Source organism: Symphalangus syndactylus, chromosome 20, assembly GCF_028878055.3.
Source record: "Symphalangus syndactylus isolate Jambi chromosome 20, NHGRI_mSymSyn1-v2.1_pri, whole genome shotgun sequence".
Lineage (NCBI taxonomy): Eukaryota > Metazoa > Chordata > Mammalia > Primates > Hylobatidae > Symphalangus > Symphalangus syndactylus.
Window position 1 is genome coordinate 63,134,024 of NC_072442.2, and position 14,928 is coordinate 63,148,951.

General features: G+C 48.3%; 1 protein-coding gene across 22 annotated transcripts in view; it reads right to left on the reverse strand.

Annotated features, from left to right (window-relative positions):
* Positions 1–12,230: 12,230 nt before the first annotated feature.
* LOC134735275 (uncharacterized) overlaps positions 12,231–14,928 on the reverse strand; it is a 48,975-nt gene continuing 46,277 nt past the window's right edge. For 8 of the 22 annotated variants that reach the window (XR_010118282.1, XR_010118287.1, XR_010118277.1 and 5 more), the window contains 2 exons: positions 14,214–14,332; positions 12,231–12,584 (listed from right to left, as the gene is read on the reverse strand). The gene's annotated coding sequence lies outside the window, so the exon portion shown is untranslated. Of the gene's footprint in view, positions 12,585–13,856; positions 13,945–14,213; positions 14,333–14,928 lie in introns of all 22 variants that reach the window. The other 14 variants (XR_010118288.1, XR_010118289.1, XR_010118286.1 and 11 more) reach the window with 4 other exon arrangements.

The window sequence follows — 14,928 nt, forward strand, 5'->3', positions numbered from 1 at the left end:
AAAAATTTTGTCCATTATTTCTTTGAATATATTTTTCTGTGCCTCCTCCTTTTGGAAATGGAGTCTCGGTTATTGGAAATTCCAGTTACATGTATATTAGGCTTCTTGAAGTTATCCCACAACTCATTGTTCATTTATTTTCAGCCTTTGTTTTTCTCTGTATTTCACTTCAGATTACTTTCTTTTCTTTTTCTTTTTTTTTTTTTTTTGAGACGGAGTCTCGCTCTATCGCCCAGGCTGGAGTGCAGTGGCGCGATCTCGGCTCCCGGGTTCACGCCATTCTCCTGCCTCAGCCTCTCCGAGTAGCTGGGACTACAGGCGCCCGCCACTACGCCCGGCTAATTTTTTTGTATTTTTAGTAGAGACGGAGTTTCACCGTGGTCTCGATCTCCTGACCTCATGATCTGCCCGCCTCGGCCTCCCAAAGTGCTGGGATTACAAGCGTGAGCCACCGCGCCCGGCTTCTTTTTCTTTCTTTTTTTTTTTTTTTTTTGAGAAGGAGTTTGGCTCTTGTTGCCCAGGCTGGAGTGCAGTGGCGCGATCTCGGCTCACCGCAACCTCCGCCTCCCAGGTTCAAGCGATTCTCCTGCCTCAGCCTCCTGAATAGCTGGGATTACAGGCATGCACCACCACGCCCAGCTAATTTTGTATTTTTAGTAGAGATGGGTTCCTCTATGTTGGCCAGGCTGGTCTGGAACTCCTGACCTCAGGTGATCCGCCTTCCTCGGCCTCCCAAAGTGCTGGGATTACAGCTGTGAGCCACCATGGCTGGCCCAGATAATTTCTATTACTGTGTCAAATTCACTAATCTGTGGTCTGCAGTGTGTAATCTGCTGCAGATTCCATTCAGTGTACTTTTCATCTCCAGAAGAGACAGATGATAGATACACTCATATATACATACATAATCTATCAGTATCTGTTTATCTTCTATGTCTCTACATAACATGCTCTTGTCCACTAATCTCATCATCTGTGTTATTCCTGGGTCTGTTGCAACCGATTTTTCTCTTCATTGTGAAAGTATTTTTCAGATTTGTTGAATACTTGGTAATTTTTCATTGAGGGATGTTATTTTAGATAAAATCAAAGCCTCTCTGAGGAGGGTATCATTAGGTTGGAAAATAAGAATAGCTGACCCTTGAACAACACAGGGGTTAGGGGTGCCAACCCCTGGCACAGTTGACATCCCACATGTTATTGGTAAGGCTTCTGGTCAATAGTAGGCTTAACTGCTAATAGCCTGCTGTTGACCAGAAGTCTTACCAATAACATTAACAATCGATTAACACATTTTGTATGTTACATGTATTATATTCTGTATTCTTGCAGAAAGCAAGATAGAGAAAAGAAAATGTTATTAAGAAAATCGTAGGCCAGGTGCAGTGGCTCACACCTCTAATCCCAGCACTTTGGGAGGCTGAGGCAGGCAGATTACTCAAGGCCAGGAATTCGAGACCACCTGACCAACGTGGCAAAACTCCATCTCTAACAAAAATACAAAAATTAGCCGAACGTGGTGGTGGGCTCCTGTTATCCAAGCTATTTGGGAGGCAGAGGCAGGAGAATTGCTTGAACCCGGGAGGCAGAGGTTGCAGTGAGCAGAGATTGCACCACTGCACTCCAGCCTGAGCCACACAGCAAGATTCCGTCTCAAAAAAAAAAAAAAAAAAAAAGGCCAGGTGCAGTGGCTCACGCCTGTAATCCCAGCACCTAGCACTTTGGGAGGCCGAGGTGGGTGGATCACCTGAGGTCGGGAGTTCGAGACCAGCCTGACCAACATAGAGAAAACCCGTCTCTACTAAAAATACAAATTGGGTGTGGTGGCACATGCCTGTAATCCCAGCCACTCTGGAGGCTGAGGCAGGAGAATCACTTGAACCCGGGAGGCAGAGGTTGCAGTCAGCTGAGATCATGCCATTGCACTCCAGCCTGAGGCAACAAGAGCGAAACTCTCTCAAAAAAAAAAAAAAAAAGAAAAGAAAAAGAAAAAAGAAAATTATAAAGAAGACAAATTATATTTACTATTCATGACATGAATATTTAAGAATATTTGGTTTTTTTACATTTAAATTTTAACTAAAATCTGGAATTAGTTTTGATGTGTGAAATATGATTCCAATTTTACCAATAAATTTTTTTCCCCTTCCTCCAGCACCTGGCAACCACCATTCTACTTTCTCTTTGTATGAATTTGCCAATTTTAGGTACCTCAATATAGGTGGAATCATACAATTTTTTTTTTTTTAAAGACAGAATCTCGCTCTGTCACCCAGGCTGGAGTGTAGTGGCACGATCTCGGCTCACTGCAACCTCTGCCCCCCAGGTTCAAGTGATCCTCCTGCCTCAGACTCCTGAGTAGCTGGGATTACAGGCATGCGCCACCACGCCCAGCTAATTTTTGTATTTTTTTTTTGAGACGGAGTCTCCCTCTGTCGCCCAGGCTGGAGTGCAGTGGCGCAATCTCAGCTCACTGCAAGCTCCGCCTCCCGGGTTCACGCCATTCTCCTGCCTCAGCCTCTCCGAGTAGCTGGGACTACAGGCGCCTGCCACCACGCCTGGCTAATTTTTTTGTATTTATAGTAGAGATGGGGTTTCACCGTGGTCTCGATCTCCTGACCTCGTGATCCGCCCGCCTTGGCCTCCCAAAGTGTTGGGATTACAAGCGTGAGCCACCGCTCCCGGCCTAATTTTTGTATTTTTAGTAGAGACAGGGTTTCACCATGTTGACCAGGCTGGTCTCAAACTCCTGACCTCAAGTGATCTGCCTGCCTCGGCCTCCCAAAGTTCTGGGATTACAGGCGTGAGCCACCATGCTCAGCCACAATGTTTATTTTTTTATGTCTGGCTTGCTTCACTTTAGCGTCGCCTCCTCAAGGTTCATTCCTGGTGTAGGATGTACCAGAATTTCCCCTCTTATTAAGGCTGAATAATATTCCACTGTATTTTTTGTTTTTAATTGAGACAGAGTCTCACTCTGTCACCCAGGGTGGAGTGCAGTGGCGCGATCTCGGTTCACTGCAAGCTCTGCCTCCTGGGTTCAAGTGGTTCTCCTGCCTTAGCCTCCCAAGTAGCTGGAATTAAAGGCGCCCGCCACCATGCCAAGCTAATTTTTGTATTTTTAGTAGAGACGAGGTTTCACCATGTTGGCCAGGCTGGTCTCGAACTCGACTTCAGGGTGATCCACCGCCTCAGGCTCCCAAAGTGCTGGGATTACAGGTGTGAGCCACCACGCTCGGCCTCCGTTGTACTTCTATAACCACATTTTGTGTCTCCATTCACTCATTGGTGGATACTTGGGTTGCTTCCACATTTTGGCTATTGTGAATAACACTGCTATGAACATGGATGTACAAATATCTCTTTGAGCTCCTGCTTTCAATTCTTTGGAGTACTGACCCAGAAGTGGAATTGCTGCTGGATCACATGGAATCCTAATTTTTGAGGAACTTCCATACTGTTTTCCATAGCAGTTGTGCCATCTTACATGCCCACCAGGAGTGCACAGGCAGATTCTCTGTCTCTGTCTCTGTCTCTTTCTCTCTCTTCTCTCTCTCTCTCTCTCTCTCTCTCTCTCTGTGTGTGTGTGTGTACGTTTAGTAGCCATCCTAATGGATGTGAGAAGCGGGCATAAGGGCCTCTTGTCTGGTTTAACAATTAGCCGATGAAGGGATGATGGCCGCCATCTGGTGGTAGAAGTCAGAATGTTTCCAACCTTTTGGCAATTTATAATTTCTACTGAGCATCCCAGGACAACTCTGGATGAAGGTAGAGGCACGGTTTGGCAGCACCAGCCAGGCTGTAACTTTTTGAAACTCTCTTCAGTTCAGTGGGTACTGAAGTGGGTACTTTTTTTTTTTTTTGAGACGGAGTCTCGCTGTGTCCCCCAGGCTGGAGCGCAGTGGTGCAATCTTGGCTCACTGCAAGCTCCGCCTCCCGGGTTCAAGCGATTCTCCTGCCTCAGCCTCCCCAGTAGTTGGGATTACAGGCGCGCCTCCACGCCCAGCTAATTTTTGTATTTTTTTTTTTAGTAGAGACAGGGTTTCACCATATTGGCCAGGCTGGTCTCGAACTCCTGACCTCATGATCCACCCGCCTCGGCCTCCCAAAGTGCTGGGATTACAGGCGTGAGCCACCGCGCCCAGTTGAAGTGGGTTCTTCTCCCCACTCAGCTTTGGGAGTGACAGGGCAGAGACCGTGGGCAGAGCTCCCCACACCTTTGTTCATAAGGGCTCTAGGATGCCCCCACCCAGCAGGAATTCCCTCACAGACTCCCCAGAGTCCTTCTTTAGGGAACCCCTGGGACTCCTTTGAGGTAACCTTGTCTTTTCTGGTTCAATTATGGAATGCAAAGCCCTCCCTGCAGGCCCGGCCCTCAGGGCCTCCCTGGCCTGGAGAATATCAAAGGCTGCTCCCGCTCTAGGGGGGCCTTACCTTGTGGCTTTGCCTTCATCTCAAAAGCCAAGAGGCTTCCTGCCCACAGAGTCCCTGGGATCCAGCCTTGCTTTCTGCCTCCTCCCTTCCTGGCTGTCCCTGACGCAAGCCCTGAGATCTCTCACATCAAAGAGGTTCATTGCCAAATTCATCAGGAAACCCAGGTTATAGGTAACAATCTAGCAGTGGAAGCTCTAGTATCTCTCAGAAATATGAGGGCTCTTGTTCTTGGTCTACAAACTGCTCCCGAAGCCCCTTTTCTATCAGAAGTTCTACTGACCTGGCCAGGCAGGGTGGCTCATGGCTATAGTCCTAGCTATTGGGAGGCTATGGTGGGAGGCTCGTTTGAGGGCAGGAGTTTGAGGCCGTGATCATGCCACTCCACTCCAGCCTGGGCAACAGAGTGAGACCATCTCAAAAAAAAAAAAGGTGTGAGCAGTGGCTCACACCTGTAATCCCAGCACTTTGGGAGACCAAGGCGGGCAGATACAAGGTCAGGAGATCAAGACCATCCTGGCCAACATGGTGAAACCCCGTCTCTACTAAAAATACAAAAAAATTAGTCAGGTGTGGTGGTGCACACCTATAGTCCCAGCTTCTCGGGAGGCTGAGGCTGGAGAATCGCTTGAACACAGGAGGCAGAGGTTGCAGTGAGCCAAGATCTCACCACTGCACTCTAGCCTGGGCAACAGAGTGAGACTCTGTCTCGAAAAAAAAAAAAAAAGTTCACTGACCTGCACTTCTTTCGAATTTCTCAGCCTCAGCCATCTCTCATAGAGAGAGAAGTTTGTGTTTTGTCGGAAAGCTGTGCAGTATATAAACTCCAGGGCAGCATCAGGGACTGGTTTTGTGGCACCAGGGACTGACTTCATGGAAGACAATTTTTCCATGGACCAGGGGCCAGGAGCAGCAGAGTATGGTTTCAGGATCATTCACGCTCATTATATTTATTCTGCCCTTTATTTCTATTATTATTACATTGTAATTATAATGAAATAATTATACAACTCACCGTAACGTAGAATCAGTGGGAGCCCTGCACTTGTTTTCCTTCAACTAGACAGTCCTATCTGGAAATGATGGGAGACAGTGACAGATCATCAGGCATCAGATTCTCATAAGGAGCGCAGAACCTAGATCCCTGGCATGCGCAGTCCACAATGGTGTTCGCACTCCTATCATAATCCAGTGCCCCTGCTGACCTGACAGGAGGCGGATTTCAGGCAGTCATGCAAACGATGGGGAGAAGCTGTAAATACAGATGAGGCTTCGCTCACTCACCCAACACTCACCTCCTGCTATGCAGCCCAGTTCCTAACAGGCCCCGGACCCCTGTTCTAGAGGGTATCTTTCTGGGTTATCTGATCTCAATTCTCTGTAAAGTATGGATGACTGATAGCAATGCAAAAATAATCCTTGTTTATAGAGGTGAATATTCTGTCTGGTCCTATAGCAGTTGCATTGATTTTCTTCCCCACCCCCTTTGTTAAAAAACAATTTGCTTACATTTGCTTGTCCTGTTACCCAAATGAACTTGGGTCGGCCCTGCCTGACCCAGCAAAGCCAAAACACTGGCATGAGGATCGCAGGCAGAGAAAGCGGGGCATTTATGACAGGGTGCCAAGCAAGGAGAATCTGGCAGATCCTGCTTAGGACTTGAACTCTCTGATGGCTTACAGACAAAGGTTTTTATTTTTTATATTTATTTATTTTTGAGACAGGGTCTTGCTCTGTCACCCAGGCTGGAATGCAGTGGCACGATCTCGGCTCACTGCAACCTCTGCCTCCCGGGTTCAAGCGATTCTCCTGCCTCAACCTCCTAAGTAGCTGGGACTACAGGCATGCGCCACCACACCTGGCTAATTTTTGTATTTTTAATACAGATGGGGTTTCATCATGTTGGCCAGGCTAGACTTGAACTCCTGATCTCAGGTGATCCACCCGCCTCAGCCTCCCAAAGTGCTGGGATTACAGGTGTGAGCCACCATGCCCGGCCAGGCAAGGGTTTTTAAAGGCAGAGAGGCAGAGGTTACAGGCAAAGTTGTAAATCAATACATACAGGCTATATATTGATTTTACCTAAAAAGGAGGGACATCTCAAAGGGAGGGAGACCACAGGTCATAGGTAGGTTCGAAGATTTTCTGATTTGCAATTGGTTCAGGAGGCGAAGCTTTATCTAAAAATTTGGGGTCAGCAGGAAAGAATGTTAGCTCTGGCTCCTGGGCACGACTTCCTCTAGGCCCCTCAGGAAGAAATTTAGAACAAAGACCAGAAGTCAGAGTTCAGTTCTCAGCTGCCCTTATCTGAAGTCTACTGGTGAGCAGATCCATTTGGTGGGTGTCCGGATTTCAGAAAAACAACTCAGGGACATGGGTAACAAAACATCTCCTCACTCTAACTTCCTTGGCTATTTTTTGTTTGTTTCTTGTTTTGTTTTGTTTTGTTTTTTGAGACAGAGTCTCGCCCTGTCGCCCAGGCTGGACTGCAATGGTGCAATCTTGGCTCACTTCAACCTCCACCTCCCAGGTTCAAGCAATTCTCCTGCCTCAGCCTCCCAAGTAGCTGGGATCACAGACGCCCACCACACCCAGCTAACTTTTTTTGTATTTTTAGTAGAGACAGGGTTTACCCCGTGTTGGCCAGGCTGGTCTTGAACTCCTGAACTCAGGTGATCCGCCCTCTTTGGCCTCCCAAAATGCTGTGATTACAGGCGTGAGCCACCACACCCGGCCTTGGCTATTGTTTTAAGCTATTACCTTCTTATCAAGTTACTCATTTACTTCTCAGGGCTAGGCTAGGTGCCTGGAATTTTCTTTGAAGGAACTCAAGATTTTCCTTTATTTCCATGCTTAAAAGGGCTCTCAGGCCCCTAAAACAGGTCCTTGCTCTATCTCAATTCGTTTCAATAACCTTGATTTATAAATGTTACCTGGTTTTTGGATTTTCTTTTAAACCTCTTAAAACATTGGCCTTCTTTTTTTTTTTGGACAGGATCTCCCTCTGTTGCCCAGACTGGGGCGGCTTTCTTCCCTCATTGATTAATAAGTGGAATAAAAATTTTTTTTTTTTTTTGAGACAAAGTCTTGCTCTGTTGCCCAAGCTAGAGCACAGTGGCTCGGTCTCGGCTCACTGTTCAAGTGATTCTCCTGCCGCAGCCTCCTGAGTAGCTGGGATTACAGGCGCCCGCCACCGCGTCTAGCTAATTTTTGTATTTTTAGTAGAGACGGAGTTTTACCATGTTGTCCAGGTTGGTCTCGAACTCCTGATCTCAGGTGATCCACCTGCCTCAGCCTCCCTAAGTGCTGGGATTACAGGCGTGAGCCACCATGCCTGGCCTACTTTAGTTTTTTTCTTTAGACGGAGTTTTCGCTCTTGTTGCCCGGGGTGGAATACAATGGCGCAATCTCGGCTCACCGCAACCTCTGCCTCCCAGGTTCAAGCAATTCTCCTGCCTCAGCCTTCCTGAGTAGCTGGGATTACAGGCATGCGCCACCATGCCTGGCTAATTTTGTATTTTTAGTAGAGACGGGGTTTCTCTATGTTGGTCAGGCTGGTCTTGAACTCCCGACCTCAGGTGATCCACCCGCCTCGGCCTCCCAAAGTGCTGGGATTACAGGCATGAGCCACCGCACCTGGCCTACTTTAGCCTTTTTCAAGAAAGAATTGCTACCAGGGGCAGGAGAGAGGGGACAATGGTTACAGTGTTTCACTTTAGGAAGATGAAAAAGTTCTGGGCTGGGCACAGTGGCTCACACCTGTAATCCCAGCACTTTCGGAGGACAAGGCGGGTGGATCACAAGGTCAGGAGTTGGAGACCAGCCTGACCAACATAGTGAAACCCCGTCTCTACTAAAAATACAAAAATTAGCCAGCCATGGTGGTGGGGACCTTTAGTCCCAGCTACTCGGAAGGCCGAGGCAGGAGAATTGCTTGAACCTGGGACGCGGAGGTTGCGGTGAACCGATATCGCGCCATTGCACTCCAGCCTGGGCAACAAGAGCGAAACTCCGTCTCAAAAAAAAAAAAAAAAAAAAGATTAAAATAAGCCTTATGGTATGTACATTTTACCATGATTTTTTTTTTTTTTTAAAGAAAACAATTTGCTAATTTTGTCATGAGCGGTACAAGGTTACAGATAACCAGGTCCATGTGTGTTTGTGTCTTTCCACAGTGTCAGGCTTTTACTGATGCTACTTAAATCACAAAAGCCACAGGCTACATGGAGTTCCCAAGGAGGCAATTCTCCTTAGTACTTCCCATCACTCAGTAATCAGCTGCGGGCACACAGGCTCCAGCCAGTCCACAATAAATAAGTCAATATTGCAAACCGTACAGAATAACATACTTAATTGATATATAAGTGTTACGTAGTAAACATCCCACGACAAACAAAGTAACATTTAACATCAAGAGGAAAAAGAGGAGAAAGGGTTAAGGAACCAGTCCAGGGGGAGCAGGAAGACCAAAGCAGTCCCGGTCTGGTGGTCTGGTGGTCTCTGGGCCCCGTTAGATCTTGCAAGGAAGAGTCTTTAATGTGGCCGAGCTTTGGGGGTCAAATGCTGAGTTCTTTTGGTTTGTTTTTTGAGACGGAGTTTCACTCTTGTTGCCCAGGCTGGAGTGCAATGGCGTGATCTTGGCTCACCACAACCTCTGTCTCTCGAGTTCAAGTGATTCTTCTGCCTCAGCCTCCCGAGTAGCTGGGATTACAGGCGCCCACCACCAAGCCCAGCTAATTTTTGTATTTTTAGTAGAGATGGGGTTTCACCATGTTGGCCAGACTGGTCTCAAACTCCCGGCCTCGGGTGATCTGCCGCCGCCTCGGCCTCCCAAAGTGCTGGGATTACAGGCATGAGCCACCACGCCCAGCCAAATGCTGAGTTCTTATCATGAGTGATGATGATGAGTTATGGCTATTCAGAGCTGCTAGAGGCCTGCTTTTTTTTCTTCTTTTCTCTTTTTTTTTTTTTTTTTGAGATGGAGTCTTGCTCTGTCGCCCAGGCTGGAGTGCAGTGGCATGATCTTGGCTCACCGCAACCTCCACTTCCCAGGTTCAAGCAATTCTCCTGCCTCAGCCTCCCAAGTAGCTGGAACTACAGGCGAACGCCACCATGCCTAGCTAATTTTTGTATTTTTAGTAGAGATGGGGTTTCACTATGTTGGTCAGGCTGGTCTCCAACTCCTGACCCTGTGATCCACCTGCCTCAGCCTCCCAAAGTGCTAGGCTTACAGGCATGAGCCACTGCACCCAGCCAACCAAGGCCTGTTGTTTTACAGTTAGAGTCCTCTGATGAGAACTGATGGTGGAAGAGTGTGCTTGTTTGTATCTTTATCTGGTTGGATGCAGTCTTTTTTTTTTTTTCATTTTTTTCTTTTTTTTTTTTTTTTTTTTTTTTGAGACGGAGTCTTGCTCTGTCCCCCAGGGTGGAGTGCAGTGGCACGATCTCAGCTCACTGCAAGCTCCACCTCCTGGGTTCACGCCATTCTCCTGCCTCAGCCTCCCGAGTAGCTGGGACTACAGGCGCCCACCAACACGCCCGGCTAATTTTTTGTATTTTTAGTAGAGACGGGGTTTCACCGTGTTAGCCTGGATGGTCTCGATCTCCTGACCTCGTGATCCGCCCGCCTCGGCCTCCCAAAGTGCTGGGATTACAGGCTTGAGCCACCGCGCCCGGCCTTTTTCTTAAGCAAAACATCTTATCCTAGTTGGCAAAGTGCTCTATGAAATATGAAATGGAATATTTTTCTTTTTTTTTTTTTTTGAGACGGAGTCTCGCTCTGTCGCCCAGGCTGGAGTGCAGTGGCGCAATCTCGGCTCGCTGCAAGCTCCGCCTCCTGGGTTCACGCCATTCTCCTGCGCAGCCTCCCTAGTAGCTGGGACTACAGGCGCCCGCCACCACGCCCGGCTAATTTTTTGTATTTTTAGTAGAGACGAGGTTTCACCGTGGTCTCGATCTCCTGACCTCATGATCCGCCTGCCTTGGCCTCCCAAAGTGCTGGGATTACAAACATGAGCCACCGCGCCCGGCCAAAATGGAATATTTTTCTAAGATGGAGTTAGTTACGTCAAGGGTGCTCTATACAAGTTTGAATACTTTTCTGGGGGGTTCCCATGGGGAAAGCCAAAATTAGGCAAGATTTCACAGGTTCTCAGAGCCTGAACCTTTTTTAGGGTGTGTGATTTTTAAAAATAGACCTTCTTCCTCCTACCCCACCCACTCAGTTCTCAACCAAACAACAAACAATGACTGTGACCTCACCATTGATAAGGCTTCAAGGACCAGAATAGAGGAGATGGAAGGAGACTTGCTACTGTTGTGTAAGGATTGTTTTCGTAGCAAATGGTGGCAGCCTTCCTGGAACTGGCTTAGACATAAACAAAAAAGTACTGAGGCCGGGCGTGGTGGCTCACACCTGTAATCCCAGCACTTTGGGAGGCCGCGGCGAGCGGATCACCTGAGGTCAGGAGTTCGAGACCAGCCTGGCCAACATAGTGATATCCTGTCTCTACTAAAAACTACAAAAATTAGCCAGGCATGGTGGTTCACACCTGTAGTCCCAGCTACTTGGGAGTCTGAGGCAGGAGAATCGCTTGAACTCGGGATAGGGAGGTTGCAGTGAGCCAAGACTGCACCACTGCACTCCAGCCTGGGCAACAGCGTGAGACTCTGTCTCAAAAAAAAAAAAAAAAAAAAGGTACTGGGAGGATCCTGCAGGTGTTGAAGGGTGTATTCACTTCCTGTTTCTGCTGTAGCAAAATATCACACGTTTGATATTCTCTTACAGATCTGGAGGTGCTAAAGCTCAGCAGTCTGAAATGTGTTCGCAGGCAGGTTCTTTCTGTGGGCTCTGGGGAAGAACCTATTTCCTTGCCTTCTTCACCTCCTAGAGGCCGCCTGCATTCCCATGTGGCAGTGGGGAGTGAAAATCGCAAAGTGGCAGCTCTGACTGAAAACAATGTGATTGGTAAAGAGAGTGGGCAATGGGGGGACATTTTCTCAAAGGAAAGGGTTGCTTTTCACCGAAGAGGGAGTGAAGGCCTGGGAAGGCAAGATAACAGGTGTGCACTCAGCTGTGATAGAGAGGCCGACCAGGTACGCTGTTTGCAGCAAAATGGGTGTCATGCTTTGCCCCTGGAGGCGTGGAAGTGGGGCAAGAGGGTAGAGAAAAAGTTGTTCCAGCCACTACGGATGTGTAACAAGTTACCCCAAATCTTGTTGACTTAAAATAGCCACTTGGTTTGCTCATGATTTTGTGGGCCAGGAATTTAGACAGGACTGAGCCCGGCAGGTCTCACTCGGCGTTTCCCTAGCAGCTGCGATGTCATCTGAAGGCCCCACAGGGCTGGACATCCAAACTGGCTCACTCACACGGCTGGCACGGGCTGTGTCCTGGTAGCTCAGCTGGGGCTGCCAACCCAGGGCTCTACGTGGCTTCTCCAGCATGGCGGGGTCTCAGAGTAGCTGAACTTCTTATGTCGTGGCTGGCTGGCTTCTCCCTGCCCACTGAGTGGGAGTCTTAAGAGGACGAAGTAGAAGCTTCATAATTTTTTTTTTTTTTTTTTTTGAGACGGAGTCTCACTCTGTTGCCCAGGCTGCCGTGCAGTGGCCTGATCTCGGCTCACTGAAACCTCCAACCCCTAGGTTCAAGTGATTCTCCTGCCTCAGCCTCCCGAGTAGCTGGGGTTACGGGTGCCCGCCACCACGCCCAGCTAATTTTTGTATTTTTAGTAGAGACAGGGTTTCACCATCTTGGTTGTTACACGCCTCTGTATAAGAGACCACCTGAGCAGGCTTAGTATGAGCAACAAGGCTGTTTATTCACCTGGGTGCAAGTGGGCTGAGTCAGAGAAAGGGGTCAGCGAAGGGTGGTGGGAGTAGAACTGGTTTTATAGGTTTGGGGTAGGTAGTGGAAAGTTACAGTTAGGGGCAGTTTTTTTGGGCAGGGGAAGAATGTCACAAAGTGCATAGTCACAAAGTGGGAGGAAGTCACAAGGCAGGATATCACAAGGTGGATGGATTAGTTAGGGTAGGGCAGGAACATATCACAATGGTGGAATGTTGCAAGGTCGGTTAATCATTAAGGCAGGAACTAGCTGTTTCATCTTCTTTGGTGGTTCTCCTGTTCTCCAGGCTTTGTGACTCCAGGAGGCCTGTAACGTGTGGGTCACAGGGGTCACAATGGCTCGACCATGGTGTAGCCCGTTCAGAGGACCTTCCATTGGCCAGGTTGGTCTTGAACTCGTGACCTCATCATCCACCCACCTCAGCCTCCCAAAGTGCTGGAATTACAGGCGTGAGCCACCGTGCCCCACCCAAAGCTGCGTAATTTTTTATCCTCAGAAGTTAAGCAGCTTTCCTTCCCCTACAGTCTGTGTTATAAGTGAGTCACTAACGTCAGCCTACTTTCGAGTAGAGGGGACATAGATTCCCACGGCTCAATGGGAGGAGTGTCAAAAAATGTATGAGCATATTTTAAAACCACTGCAAAGTACGTCATGGGGAGAATGTCCAGAGGAGAGATGACTGAGTTGGGTTAAATTGCCAGGCCAGGCACGGTGGCTCATGTCTGTAATCCCAGCGTTTTGGGAGGCCGAAGCAGTAAAATCTCTTGAGGCCAGGAGTTTGAGACCAGCTTGGGAAACATAGAGAGACCCCCATCTCTACAAAAAATTTAAAAATTAGCCAGGCGTGGCGGTGCATGCCTATGGTCCCAGCTCCTTGGGAGGCTTAGGTGAGAGGATCGCTTGAGCCCAGGAGTTTGAGGCTGCGTTGGGCCATGACTGCACCACTGCACTCCAGCCTGAGTGACAGGGTGAGACAGTCTCAAAAATAAATGAATAAATAAATAAATTGCCAGGCCACAGAAAATGCTTAAGTATTACAACTGGTAAATCATAAGAGTTATGGTTGATGTGGCTCCCAGTCGTTGAGTGGTAGTGCGGCTAGTGGACTCATGTTTGGGAACGAAGAGAGAAGGCTCAAGAGTGAGAACTGAAATCACTGCTGTCTCCCCATCCCTGTCCCAGGGGAAAATCCATTGCCAGCCATTACTAGCTCCTCGAGACTGCCTGCATTTGTTGGCTTGAGACCCCTTCTTCAGATCTCCCCAGTCTCTTGCTTCTGCCAGCACATCCCCTGCCACTGACCCTGACTCTCCTGCATCCCTCTCAGAAGGATCTTGTGATTACATGAGGTCCACGTGGATAATCCTGCATGACTTCCCCACTTCAAAATCCTTAGTCATATCTGCAAAGTCCCTTTCACCATATAAAATAACATATTCATAGGTTCTGGGGATTAGGGGCCCAATGCTCCTAGTACATTTCATGGGAATCTTTACCTCCAGAAACGGGGAGAAGTGGGCAGGGACTCCCTCCATACACAAGAGACGGCTGCCTCCTGCCACACCCCCAAATACTTACTTGCTTTTTTACATCTGAGCTGGAACGACCCCACCTCAATGTCATGGGGGCCAGGGTGGGAGACAGAGGAGCTGCAACATCTGCTTGGCTATTGTTAGGGACAAACAAAGCAGCCACGGTCACTTAGTGATGACTCCCGGTTCCACCTGAGTGCTTTGGCCACCCATACTGCTCTTAGAGCTCTTTAAAAATGAGTTCTTGTGCTGGGAGTGGTGGCTGACACCTGTAATCCCAGGACTTTGGGAGGCCGAGGTGGACAGATCACCTGATGTTGGGAGTTCGAGACCAGCCTAACCAACGTGGAGAAACCCCGTCTCTACTAAAAGTACGAAATTAGCAGGGCATGGTGGCACACACCTGTAATCCCAGCTACTCAGGAGGCTGAGGCAGGAGAATTGCTTGAACCCAGAAGGCAGAGGTTGCAGTGAGCCGAGATCACGCCATTGCACTCCAGCCTGGGCAATAAGAGCGAAACTCTGTCTCAAAAACAAAAACAAAAACAAACAAACAAAAAAAACTTTTTAAAAACTGCAATAAAATCTATTAATGTTCTAATTGATGTTCTATTTTATGATTTCTCTTTCTTCAGTTTTTTTCTCATGATGGGGATTAATTGACACCTGTGAGTGGCACAAAGAATAACACCTCATTTTACACATGACTTGGATGACTGAGAAGAAACAAAACGGCAGAAGCTGGGTGCCATCCGGATGTTGACCAAAAGGTTGAGTCATGAGATGAGGGGTGGACTAGAATCCCTTCTGAGTGTCCTCTAGCCTGATGGTCTCTGTAGCTTTAAGAGGTGAACATCTTGTGTGTCCAGCCATCCCTATGGGGAAGTCAGAGGGACCAGAATCCTGAGGAGAAAGCACCACAGATGACCACTAGAGGGTGCCCTTCATTCTCCTTGACCCCCTCTGGTCCAATTGCTAACCTAGGGCCCCCAGGGACCTCTTTAGCTGCCCAGATCAGCAGGTGGCATTTCAGATGTGCAGAAAGAACACAACTGCCCCAACTTCCTGCCCTCCTCTTGTGGTGGAAAGACAAATGGTGGAGTCGGGGAAGAATGTAG